Source organism: Heloderma suspectum, chromosome 4 (assembly GCF_057233095.1).
Source record: "Heloderma suspectum isolate Gila_16-S chromosome 4, 16-S_ref, whole genome shotgun sequence".
NCBI lineage: Eukaryota > Metazoa > Chordata > Lepidosauria > Squamata > Helodermatidae > Heloderma > Heloderma suspectum.
The window spans coordinates 265,763,730-265,776,185 of record NC_139461.1 but is presented as its reverse complement, the minus strand read 5'-3'; the positions used below and the strand labels follow the sequence as shown (position 1 = coordinate 265,776,185).

Sequence of the window (12,456 nt, the reverse complement as noted above, 5' to 3'; positions counted from 1 at the left end):
ACTGAACTTAAACATGCATAGGATTGTACTGTAATTTTCAGTTACCAGTTTGACACGCCTCCACCTATTTCACATGGGGAGATTCAAATATTCGTATAATGCTGATTTGTAATCTATGGTGGAGCAAGTTCATTGGTCTAATTTCTTAAAAATTGCCTGCACCAGTGCTTAGATACTAGGAGTCCGCTGCATTATCTGGGATCTTAAGGCCTACCCAAAGTGTTCAGGCTGTATGGGAACTCCATTTTTTTAAAATTGGCTTTTCTGTCAAAAGGATTTTAGCAACAGCTTGAACATCTACAAAGGCTGTCTGAGCACTACATCATGTGCTTACAGTACATATAAATACTATAAAATAATAAATAATTCTCCTTTTCCCTAGATTACAGTCTACATGTACTGAAGTGGGTTACAAACTTAAACCAACAGATCTTCATCCTGATTGCTGCTTTCTGGCCCTACAGAAGAGTACAATACAGAAACCGGGGGAAAAAACCTATTGAATGTAGCGTTCAGTGGGACTTAATCCCATGTAGGTTTACACAGGGTTGTAGTCTATTAGATTTCTTTGGTGTAGGAGTAAGTCTGCCACCATTTTCCTAGTAAGACTCCAATACTTTTAACAATGACAGGCAGAAATTCAACAGGTAAAGCATTCCTGGCTCTGCATATCCATGCTGAGAAAGGTTTTAATGACTGTATTTGTACCTGCCATGTATCTGTTAAAGGCATATAAGCCCTGCCAGAAAAAGGGGGCAATCCTATCTAAATGTTAGAAAATTACTGGCCTGGCTAAAATATAATTCTTTTGGACTGTTGTTGGAACAGGAAATACAAAGACAGAAGAGAATATGTGTTCATAGTTTGTTTTAGGCTTCTTTGCTATTGGTATGTGTTAGTATGTACCTTGCTAAGCTTTATTTATTACAGATTCACTTCCCAATGAACTATCAAAGTGGTAAACAATAATAGAACCATAAAATATAACAATAAAGTACAATAAAATAATCACTAGAATCCTTTCTGTGTGTCATCAGTCCAGTAGATACTATACACTTGGACATCCAAAAAGCTTTTGACTGACAATTCTATACATGTTTACTCAGAAGTAAGTCCCTTGAGTTCAAAGGGGTTTTGTCCCAGGTAAGTGTGTAAAGGATTATAGCTTAAGCCCATCATCAAAGGCTCCTGTGTAAACTTAGCAGTCTTGGAGGACAGGGCACTTTTTTTCACAAAGAAAGGAAACAAGCAGTGGGATTCTGTTTAAACACCCAGAACTGCTGCCATCTCATCTAGTTTGGCTAGATGCATGTTGTAAAGGAGGGGTGGGGCAGGGTAAACCTTGCTTTGTATATTATATATATATTTCTATTTTCATACATATTTTAAAAAACCTATACCACACTGCAATCAAAAAGAAATTCTCAGGATGGTTTACAAGAATGGAAACATAGAATTAAAACAGCAAATTAGAGGCAGTGTAAAAAGCAAACCAGCAAAGACAGAACAGTGTAACCCCCTAAACAAGAAAACCCTCTCTCTATTCACATCTGCTTCATCTGAGATTGTGTCGAGGGTGTTGGGAGGAGAGTTTTTTGAGCATCAGCAGGCCTGTATGGGAGGTGATCCCTTAGGAACCTGAGTTCCTTATAAACATGTAAGGCATATATATGCTGATTGGATCTGAAGTGGCTATGACTACCCACGAAAGAGATTTTAAGGTTGGGGTGGACATTTGACTAAATGTCAACTCAGTGTGCAATTGCTCTGAACAAGGCAAACACAAGTGTTGGGAATAATTAGGAAAAGGAACAGGGAAGAAAAACCCTGCCGGCATCATAATGCTGCAATATAAGTCTGTGGTGTGATCACATTTAGAATACTGTATACTGCCCTGATTTCCACATTTCGTACTGTAATCACACCATTCTGTACCTGGAAAAAGTACAGAAACGAGTAGCCAATATGATCAAAGGGGAGGAGCATCTTCCTAGTGAGAAAGGTTAAAAGTATTTGACTTTGATGCTTTTTGGTTTAGAAAGATGTGGGGACATTATAGAGCAGGGGGGGGGGGAAGACCCCTGGCCTATGAGGCACCGCCCCTCCCTGCTTATGAATTGATAGTATTTTTCCTGATATTAATTGGCTGCTTCTAATTCATCTTTCTCTGTGCCAGCTCAGCCTTGATGCTAAATAATAGCCTAATATTTCATACAGCATCATGAATTAAATGTGTATTTATGGAAGTTGGCACTGGCTAATAATTCAGAGCCCTCCTCCCTCTCTCAAGTACAGCTAGAAGTCATATCTCACAGGCAGAATAGACAAAACTCGAAATAGAGGCCAATTTCCTAGCAGCAGGTCCTTAGCCAGGCTCTCATTTAGTACTCCATTAGCATTAGTGAGCTTTGAGTTTTTTTGACTTGGCTTCTAAGCTAATGTTATTTACAGAAATGCATTGCCCCTAGAATACTTGTATATCTCCCCACCCAGTATATGACATAGCGACACTAACTGCAATCCTATAAGTATCTACTCATTCCTGTTAAGTTCAGTAGGACTAGTGTGTGCTGGATTGCAGCCAAAGCGACTCGTCTCCCGATCCTATGTATAGGATTGGCGGGGTAAGTGCGTACATGGCAAAGCAATGCAGCCCGATCTATGCGTGTTTACAAGTGGAAGCCCGCTGGGCTGCCATCCCTCAGTTACTTGGAAGTAAGCCCCATTGAGCACAACGAAGCTTAACTTCTGAGTAAACATGCATACGGTCGGGCTAGTAAATGCAAGTAGGTGAGTTTGCATTGTTCTCTGACCCTGAGCATACGCGCCCCCTAGCCGAGGGGCAAGGATCATTCCCTGTAGCTTCTCTTGCCGTGGGGAGAAGAAAGGAAGCCTGCCACTCAAAGGCCCTGATCCTCCGCACGCTTATCGCTGGAAACCTGTTCTGCTGAACCCAACGGGGCTCCCGCCCGAGAAACCACGCTCGGGCTAGACGTGAGCACCCGGCGCTACTGCTGCGCTCCCCTTATCCGCATGGGGCGGGGAGGAGCCAGAAGGAGGCTTGCGCGCGAAAAGGCGCGGCTTCCTCCGCTTGAAACGGAGCGGATTAATATTCAGGAGGGCGGGGTGGGATAGGGCAGGGGGCGTGGTCGCATACGCGCGAGAGGGAAAGGGGGCCGGTTTAGGGGCGTGGCCTGGCGCGGGCCGGGACTCTGGTCGCCGCTGCGATGAGAAGCCCGTTTCGGAAGCCGGTGAGTGGCGGTTTGTTTCTGAGGGGGGCAAGACGGGGCTGTGCCTTCAGGTTGGTCCCCCTCCCGCCACCTTTCCGCGGGCGACGTGCCCGGATGGAATGGGAGCGGGCGAGGGAACTGCTGCCCCGCTGAGGGGGCTTTACGTGACCGCGAATTTAGCGGGGAAGGAGTAACGTTGCTGTTGAGCGGTGCCGGCTTTGCCGTGCCATTGCGAGGTGCTGCGGCTAGACAGGGGTGGATGAATGGATGAGGCGGCTCGGGTGGCGGGCGCCTTCGTGGCTTGGCCGGGCGAAGCGATCGCGCCGCTTGCTCTCCAGGCCTCCGTCTTCCCGTCCTTGCCGCAGCACGTCAGGCCCCCTCCCTTGCTTCCGCCGCGGCTGCGGGGGGCAACTGAGGCCGCGAGCAGGTGGCCCGAGTGGCTGCACGTACATGCATCCCCGGCCTTCGGCCTCCCGTCCCCGGAGGGATGCTGAGCCTCGGAAGCCGGGCAGGGTGGCTTGCCCCTGCGGTCCACCAGCGGTGTGAACTGCAGGTCGCCCTGCTGCTCCCGGTAGCTGTTATAGTCTAAGCCCTTGGGGGAGCCTTTTGAGCTTCGTAGCCTGCCTGGAGTCGCTCTCCTATTAAAGCCGCTTCGATTGAGAGTCGCGGCAACGAAGGCGATGGGCGTAGGCATGGTCAGTATGGGACCGCGATGCTCAGGTGCTCTGAAGAAGACGTGTGGTAAGCCTGGCCTGTCCTTGCCAGCTCCGCCCGATGCTTTGATGCTGACTGAGATGCTGAAGAGGAACATGCGGGCCTTGAGCCATGTTTGTATGTGTGAGAATGGCTTGTGGCGCTCATCGGGGCAAAGTAAAAAACAAAACCCACACAAGCCACTCTTTCTTCCTTTTTTTTAACCATAGCATTTGTCCCTAGGAATATGAAATGTCTTACCCTAACCTCCTTTGATATTCAATTGCAACTGCTTTTGTGCTGTTCACTGAGTAGTTATATCCGACACTTGAAAGATGGATTCTTCTAATAATCTCTTTAGCTTACATTAAAAAAAGTGTGTGGCTGTCACAGGTTGGTTCTTGTAGTTTTGTGACTTGAGGCTCTGGTACAGTTTTGCAGTTCACATTACCGGGTTGAAAGCAGACTCACTTATACTTAGAGAAGATCCATTGAAATTATTAGTTACTAACTGAAGTCCCATTTATTTCAGTTGTCTACTCTAAACATGGCTAAGTCTGGATCCAACCAAACTGGGACTAATTATCTTTTCAATGGATGTGATACTGTTGCATTTTGTGGTGGGTTAGGTGGTTATCATGGGCATATATGATGTTGCAGGGTTCAGTTCCTTCCTGAAAATGAATAACATGCCTAATAATTGTATATGTACTTCGTGTGAAATACGAACACTGTATCATGACATGAAGTAGCTGCTTACTATGGGAAAACCTTAATTGATTATGCTTATGTTAAAATGGGAGGAATCTATTTCCAAAGGTGATATACAAGCTTGGGGAAAAACCCCCACCAGTCCAGAAGATTTTGAAAGCTAGCCTGAAATAAGAAGGAACAGATGGATGTGACAAATGTTTGAAAGAAACGTAAGGGGACAGCATGACAGTACAGAACAAGAGAAACAGCTGTCATAGCACACCAGCTGCTAAACCACTCTTGAGTGCCCTATAAGCATCATGGCTGCATTTATAACTGTGAATATGTATATACCCAGAATAAGACAGCATGAGTAGGTTTGTGTACAAGATTTAAAGGTCTCAAATGAACGCCTTGAATCAGTCCTATAAAACTATCCCCTTGCTTTTAGTGTTGACTAGTAGGGTTGTGTCTTACACTTAAAAATATGACAGTTTTGCATCCTCTTGCTGCATCACTTTAATCCAGAAGCTCTGAGTCTTGTTTAAACCATCAAAGGTGACGTTTCTGTGCTCCTAATACTTGCAGGCCATTTGAGGTCTGATGGTCCCCATGCACATCATTGTAGCCTAGTATAAATTGACTAAGGGTCCAATCCTATGCATGTTTAGACAGAAAAAAGTCCCAGACCTGACTTTTTTCTGTCTAAACATGCATAAGATTGTGCCCTTATAGGAATAAGTTAACACAGACTAACATGGCTACCCTTCTGGCAAAAGTCAAATGAATGACTGTTGCAGCAATATTTTGCACTGCCTGATGCAGCCCGGTGCCCTCCAGATGTTTTGGATTAAAACTCTCAGAATTCCTGACCATTTGCCATGCTGATTGGACTTATTGTTGAAGTCAAAAACATCTGGAAGGCACCAGTCTGGGGAAAGTTGGCTTGGTGTATCTCATACTTCCAGGTTAGTGCTGAAGCCATGGGAGAAGATGTCTTTTGGACAAGCTGTTGGCTTCCCCAAGTCAAGAAACAAGCAATATGAGCAGAGGAAATATGACTTGACTAGCAGTGCTTTGATTCTCGGCATGGAATTTGGAAAATCATTGAGGTAAGAGGAAGAATGCTCTGGTCCTTGTCACTGGAGAGAAGCCTGTAGGCCTCTGGAAGATTATAGTTCTTACCTTCCAGTCATCAGCCAGAGAATAAGCAGCTGCACGAAGCTTGCTTCCCACCTCCATCCCAGCAAGAATACCACTTGAAATATCAGTTGTCTCATGCTTGCAGAGGTGAAGGGGAAGGACACTTTGGCCCTTGTCAAAGGACCAAGGGCCTCTGGGTAGTTTCACCACCTTGATCCCAGCAGGAACATCAGCAAGAGATTAATTTAGCCTCAACGGGACATAAATGCTTGTTAACAACTTACTCCTTGCTCTGCTATTGCCAAACTGATCTCTCTCATCTTCTACTTCCCTTCCTGGTGTGTCTCCTCTTTTAGATTGTGACTCTGAAGGAAAGGCTTATGTCTTTAGTTTGATTTATGTGTAGCACCTATTTATATACAAGCATTCTAGAAATAATGTAGTTATTTCTAGAGTGCCCACATATGCTGTTAATGTAGGCACTCTAGAAGTATTAAATAGAAAAAGAAGGAAATAGAGGCAATTCTTTAAGCAGGGCTGTATGTACTGTGGCTCCAAAAATCCAAATGTTGCTCTAAAGTAATATAATGTATACCAAGAAACATATTTTTGTTTTGAATTTTTGCTGATGCTCTGTTTACAATATAATACTAAGCATGCTTATTCTTGAGTAAATAAGGCCCTGCCTGTATGTGTGCCTTACAATATTGTCTTCACTGTTAAATGTGTGTTGTTCAAGCATCCATGTTTCTAAATACTTGCCAAGCTTTTCTGGAAGTCCAGCCTCCTGACTTACGTGCCTCTCTTCCTTTCTGGGTGAAGATATTAGTTTGCTTTCCTTCACATTTATAAAGGAAAAAATGTCTGGTTGTCCTTTTTTTAGGAACCTAGGAAGAAGTGGGGTTCTGACAGAAAACATGCAGGGCGATGGCTTAGTAGCAGAGCACATGCTTTGTATGTACATGGTCCCAGGTTCAGCTTCCAGCATCTCCAGGTAGGACCAGGAAAGATTCCTGCCTGAAACCTTGGCAAGCTGCTGTCAGTGTTGACATACTGAGCTAGAAGGGCTAATGTTCTGATTTGGTATAAAACAGCTTCCTATATTCCTATGACTGTACTCTTGTCAGGGTCCCAGATCCTGCTAGAGAGATCTGCTCACATTCAAGTGAATGTGAGCAAGATTCCTGTTCAGAGCTTGCTGCTCGACACAGCAGGTCTGGACTAAGGGGGTGGGATTGGTGCACACTGGGATATAGGGGCGGGGCCTATGTGCATGGACCCACATTGTACTCATGCATTTAGCCTACTCTATTCAGGCTAGATGCCCGAACAGGGTTCAGTATGGCCTAGATTAGTCTTCCCTAACTGGATGCCCTCCAGATGGTTTGGACTACAACTGCCAGCATTACTGACTGTTGGCCATGCTGGCTGGAGCTGATGGCATCAGGTTTATTTTATTTATTTCATTTCTATATGAACAGAATTCATGGAACCTACCTAGTAAATGTATGTAGTATTCCAGCTTTAGGACTTTATCCTGGAAACTTGAACTCATTTGGATGTCTTCAGACTAAGGTAGCTGAACGTAATCCCCACTGAAGTCAATGGGAACTAAGTTCAATTAACTTAGTGTTGATCCAACCCATAGTTCAATTGTCTTGAGAAAAACAATTCTCATCAATTTCTTGAGAAATTAAGCACTAAAGTATAGTAAAAGCAAGGGTGAGTTAGCGGCACCGGTGGGATATTATATTATCTCTTCCAAGACATAGGCTATCAGCTTGATGGGTAGCTTTTGCTTTAGGGTGGTTCTTTCAAGCTGGTTGTTAAAGAAGTCAAATGTTTTTATTAGTTTATGAAATAATAATTCAGATAGCAACTACCTGGAGTGTTAAACCTGAATGCCTGACTAACAGAAGATGGCTTTCTCACGAGAGACCAACCCATAAATTATTACGTCATAAGAACATAAAAACAGACATGTTAGATCAGACCGAGGGTCCATCTAGTCCAGCATTCTGTTTGCACAGTGACCAACCAGCTGCCTGTGGGAACCCACAAGGAGGATGTGTGTGAACTAGCACCCTTCTGCTTGTACTCCTGGGAAAATGTAGCCAATTTGCTTCATTTTTTGTCTTTTTCACAATTTGTCTTTTTATAGCAACACTTAGTTTGCAGAAATGTGCAGGAAATGTTTGGTTTTCTAGTTAATTTCTATCTGTTGTGCAGGCATAGAAACCAAAATGTGTGTAATATGATTTGCTGCGTTATGAAGTAGCACTTTGCAATATTTCTTTAAGAATCTTCCTTGCCTATTCCTAATTAATGTTAAGTATTATTGGGGTTCTAGGAATTAGACATTGCTTCCACTGAGACACTGTGTTGATGTTTAACATTTTCAGTGCAGCAGACTTAAGTCAGTGCGTACACATAATCACGTGTCATAGAGCTGCCTATCATGTTAGAAACCTATACTTAAGGCTAACTTTTAAAACTTTTTTTACTGGATCAGCATTTGCTTCTGTACCACATCAGCAAGTGGGGGAAAGGGGAATTGCTATCCCTGCCGACACAGCATTTCAGTAGTCTTTTTGTTTTGTTTTTCAATGTATGGCTCTTTTTTCCAGCACTAAGGAGTACGTTTCCTGGTGGACATTGGTTTACAGTTGTTGTTAGGGTGGGCAACAGGTTTTTTTTGTAGCAAGTCTGTTACCCTGCAGCAAAACGTCTCTCCTCCTCATCCCTAATGTGGTACTTTTGTAGATATGGGAAAGCCTATTTGTTCCAGTAGGCTTTTCCACTGAACCACTGATAATACATTGATGGTTTAAATGCTTTTTTTGTTTGTTTTTTTACTGGCTTTTAGCTGTTCTAGTGATATTCCATATGCTTGCTTTTGTGAGCATCCTTGAGTATAATAGTTGGCTGAATATACATTTTAAAATAAATTAGCTTCCATTGTTCAAAAAAACCATCTGTAAAAGGCATCTGTAGCTTTTCTGGTTTTCAGCCACTAACATGAAAAATGTTAACCATCAGTAAAAGTTTAGATGAGCTTTCATTTTGAATTAATAGCTGAACAGTTTACTTTGTTTCTGATACCTGTTTTATCAGAAAGCAAGCGTGTGTGTTGTTCTTCAAGAATTGTAATGAGTGTAATATTCTTGGATCATAATTCTATAATATCCTCACTACCTAGTTATAAAACCTCAGCAGCTTGTTTGAATCTTGGAGCTTTTCTGGTATGAGAACCCTGCTCCATTATCAGTAATATTGGGTGGTAGTGGTGTTGAAATTTTGCCTTTAAAATTATTTTCTTGCATGCATGGTTTGGAATGTCAAATAGCTGTTCTTAAATTTGGTTCTGAGCAATAACAAAGAACATAAGAAGAGCCATGCTGGATCAGATCAAGGTCCATCTAGTCCAGCATTCTGTTCACACAGTGGCCAGCCAGCTGTTGACCAGGAATCCACAAGCAGGACAGGAGTGCAACAGCACCCTCCTGCTCATGTTCCCCAGCAACTGGTATACATAGGCATACGGACTCTGATATGGGAGGTAGCACACAGCCATCAGGACTAGCATCCACTGATAGCCTTCTCCGCTAGGAATTTATCTAACCCCCTTTTAAAGCTATCCAAATTGGTGTCCATCACTACATCTTGTGGTTGCGAAGGGTGCTGGCTTATCCTATGTTGCAATGTAGAATAGTGGGATTTCATATAATTTACCAGTGTGGTTTGATATTTATTGCAGAAGGTAGAGTTCAGAAGCTTGGACCTGCTTATCCAAATTCATTATTCAGTCTCCTTTGTGATGAAATTCCAGATGAGCATATAGAGATTTAATTCCATAGGTTCCGCTACACTAAACAGCCCCCTCTTATTAGTGCCAAGAAATCGTTCATTCTTATTAGTGCCAAGGAATCATTTAATTCTGTTAGGCAGCAGATATTTCTGAATCAAATCTTTGCTGAATTAGAGGAGCAGTATAGGACACCTTGCAGAATTATGAAACATTGTGTATTGCTAGTTTCCTTCTTTGGCACAGGGCAAGGGTTTCTGTCAGTATGCCATCTTTATGTGGCAGATTTTTAAAAGCTAGATAGGACAGTCTTGAAACTACATGTTCTAAGAAGCATGTGAAGCAAAGAGAAGGTCTGATGTTCAAGCCTTAGAGTGCTTCCTTAAGGCACTTTCTTATTCCAGTTAAGGTGAAATTACTGTGTTGGAGAACTAGTGGAGATTAAACACTCTCTTGTGGTCTTAAAGCTTGGTCAAGACAATGCACCATTTTTGTTGAATGTATACTGTAGTAATACAAATTGCAATAGAGTAATTCAGTGTTCTCACCCTGACCCAGCAAGGGAGATCAGGCTGTCTATTTGCCTACAAGCCCAATTAAAGGGGGTGGTGCTTATCTTTAAAGCCTTTATAGCTTGGGACCTATATATCTGAAGGATATATACCTCCCATACCATCCTGACTGTGTATTAAGATCTTCAGATGAGCCTTTCTCCAAGTACTGTCAGTTAATTAAGGGCACCAGCCTATGCATGTTTAGACAGAAAAATTCCTACAACCCCCAGCATTCCCCATCCAGTTTTTTCTGTCTAAACATGCATAGGACTGCATCCTAAATGTGTTATGCTTGTACAGATTAGAGGCCCTTTCTATGGTGGTGCCCAATTTTGGAACACCCTTCTTAAGGAAGTTTGAATTGTGCTGACTTTACAATCTTCTCTGCACCAGGTCAAGACAATTTTATTTGCCCATGCATTTTAAATTGATTTGATTGTCTCTGTCTGCATTAGTGTTATAGTTTTGTTCCCTCTCAGTTTTGTTATGATATGAAGGAAAGATGATGTGATATGTTTTGCTGTGTTTATTATAGTGTGTTTTTATTATTGTGCACCACTCTGGAAACTGTCAGGATAAAGGGCTCTTTAGAAATTCTTAAAATAAATAGGTTGCAGAAGTAGGGCTTTGTGCATGTAGCTGATATGCATGCAGATGCGAATCTGGACACGCAGCTCACTGAACTGGCTGGATGGGTCTTTTGACTGAGGGGAATGAGCATATGCATCCACTCAGTGCTACTAGGTGCATCTGACCTAGTACTAGGTTGGCACCTCTCATCAGAATGATTAGACAAGAGAACAAAGATGACTGAAACGAGTAGAAGTGTTTTAACACTAGGGATGTACGAAAGTCACTTACCTTTCGCGGATTATGTTGATGGTGGGGGGGGAGGCGTTCCGTCCCTCCACCTGGAATCCTGGCCGGGGGGGGGGAGGCGCTCCGTTCCTCCCCCCCGGAATCCTCGAATGGCCGGCTGTGCTCCGCGGCAGCTTCACGGAGCAGCCGGCCAGGCCAGAGCCATCCGCAGCCGGATTTCCGGCCGCGGAGGGCTCTGGGTAAAAAACAAAACAAAACTCAAAAACCATTTGCGTACGCGTTTTTTTTTTTTTTAAACCCACCCCCAACCATGATAGGCTATGTAAAGATTTACATAGCCTATCATGTCTTTTTTTTCTTTTTTTTTTAAACCTAGCCATGATAGGCTACGTAAATCTTTACGTAGCCTATCACGTCTCCCCCCTCCCCCCCACAAGCCTGGAAATGGCGGCGGCGGCAGCCGGTCGGAAGACCGGCCTCTGCCTTCGCCGGAGCCGCCGCCGGAGCCGCCACTGCCTGGAAGATCCGCCCCAGGTAAGTCTTGTCTCAGGGGGGATCCGCGGGGGGGCGGGGGGTGGCAGGCCATTCCGCCACGGAGTTTGGGGGGCTGAATGCACTGGCATTCAGCCTCACCGAGATCCGTGGCAGAATTCTCTGACATCCCTATTTACCACTATATTTAGAATTCTTTGTTCATAAACGAATTGAAAACCAAACTGATAGATGTAATTAATTTAGATATTGAAAAGGCTTTTGGTAAAGTTACCCACAGGTGGTAATCAAGAAAACAAGCCAAGTATTTGTATCCATGCTACCCCCACTTAAATCTGCTGATTGCACATACTTTGCAGTATATTCCATTCCAATAAATATGCTAAGGATTGGCATTTATGAGGTGTCAGTGTTCTGAATGTTTCAAAATACAATGGAAGAATTCAATAAACTAAAACGTGACAAAGCAGTTGGATTATGGCACTAATTGCAACAGAATATGGTTGAAAGGAGGTTTTAGTAAGTTTAATTCCTCTTACATAATTAGTGGTGTGTATTTGTTGTTCAGTCATTAAGTCGTGTCCAACTCTTCGTGACCCCATGGACCATAGCACGCTAGGCCTTCCTGTCCTCCGCTCTTTCCTGGAGTGTGCACAAATCCATATTCATTGCATCGGTGATGCTATCTAGCCATCTCATCCTCTGCTGTCCCCTTCTCCTTTTGCCTTCAATCTTTCCCAGCATCAGGGTCTTTTCCAGTGACTTTTCTCTTCACATTAGGTGGCCAAAATATTTGAGCTTCAGCTTCAGTATCTGTCCTTCCAATGAGCACTCAGGGTTGATTTCCTTTAGGATGGACTGATTTGACCTCCTTGCAGTCCAGGGGACTTGTAAGAGTCTTCTCCAGCACCACAGTTCGAAGGCATCAATTCTTCGATGCTTAGCCTTCCTTATAGTCCAGCTCTCACAGCCATACGTTGCTATTAGGAAAACCATGCTGTTGCTGTTCAGTCGTTCAGTCGTGTCC

General features: G+C 43.5%; 1 protein-coding gene across 2 annotated transcripts in view; it reads left to right on the top strand.

The window, feature by feature from the left end:
- Positions 1 to 3,196: 3,196 nt before the first annotated feature.
- Positions 3,197 to 12,456, top strand: part of PPFIA4 (PPFI scaffold protein A4) — a 167,555-nt gene continuing 158,295 nt past the window's right edge. The window contains exon 1 of one of the 2 annotated variants that reach the window (XM_084853671.1): positions 3,197 to 3,251. The gene's annotated coding sequence lies outside the window, so the exon portion shown is untranslated. The remainder of the gene's footprint in view (positions 3,252 to 12,456) is intronic. The other variant, XM_084853672.1, reaches the window with a different exon arrangement.